Below are 962 nucleotides of genomic sequence, written 5' to 3'. Positions count from 1 at the left end.
CAGCGTGGGGCGTGTCCCTGCCCATGGCGGGGGTGGCACTGGGTGGGCTTTGAGGTCCTTTCCAACCCAATCCAGTCTGGGATTCTCTCTTGGAAGCTGACAGAAGATCCATGGGAAGAAAACACCAGGAATTCTCTAACACTTGATGGCTCCAAGGCGAATTGTCCAAGTCCGCAGCATCCTCTCTGGCTCTGGTGCACGTTTCCCCTTTTCCCTTCATTTTCACAGGAAGAATGTTCTTCTCCCGTTTCCCGAGGCAATCCAAGCCTGGCCGCACTCGGGAGCCCCCGCCGGGATGCGCCAGCCTGTGAATGCCATCTGCTGGCTGCTGGCCCGGCCCTGGAGCAGGTGCTGCTCCCTGTCCAAGCTCCCTACGATCCCGGAGGAATTTCACTGAGCACGCGCTGCGTTAGCCCGGCTCATTCTGCCGGGGAAAATGTTCTTTCTGGGACTCCATTTTCCTCAGGGATGCTGGGGTGTCCCCAGCTCCACTGAGGAGCTTTTCCAGCGCTGCCGTTCTGGGAATTCTGCGCTGAGCCCAACTCCTGCCGATCCGGAGGGGGCAATACCGCGCAAGGGAATGGCTGGTGCAGGACCGGATCCTTCCCGCTGCCGGCTATTTCCCCAAGCAGCTTTTTTCCCCTTTTCCAGCCTCTCTCCCTTCCCCACATGCACTCTCCCCTGGAATGACGTTTTTGTGCTACCTGAGAGTGCGTTTTCCACCCCCCGAGAGCCAAAAACTCCCGTGAAGGGGAGGAAAGAACGGCGTGGCTCTTTGGAGAGACACTGCCCGTCATGGGAGCATCCTCCTTTTATTTCCCTGGATTTGCTGCTCCTTTTCAGGCAGTGATGATCGCGACACTCTGCAGCGACCCAGAGCCATAAATACATCCCGACCCCGGTCCCGGCTCCATCCCGACCCCGGCCCCGGCTCCATCCCGATCCCGGTCCCGCTCCATCCC

This window comes from Corvus brachyrhynchos, unplaced genomic scaffold (genome assembly GCF_000691975.1).
Source record: "Corvus brachyrhynchos isolate BGI_N302 unplaced genomic scaffold, ASM69197v1 scaffold158, whole genome shotgun sequence".
In the NCBI taxonomy this organism is placed as follows: Eukaryota; Metazoa; Chordata; class Aves; order Passeriformes; family Corvidae; genus Corvus; species Corvus brachyrhynchos.
This window is presented reverse-complemented; position numbering follows the sequence as displayed.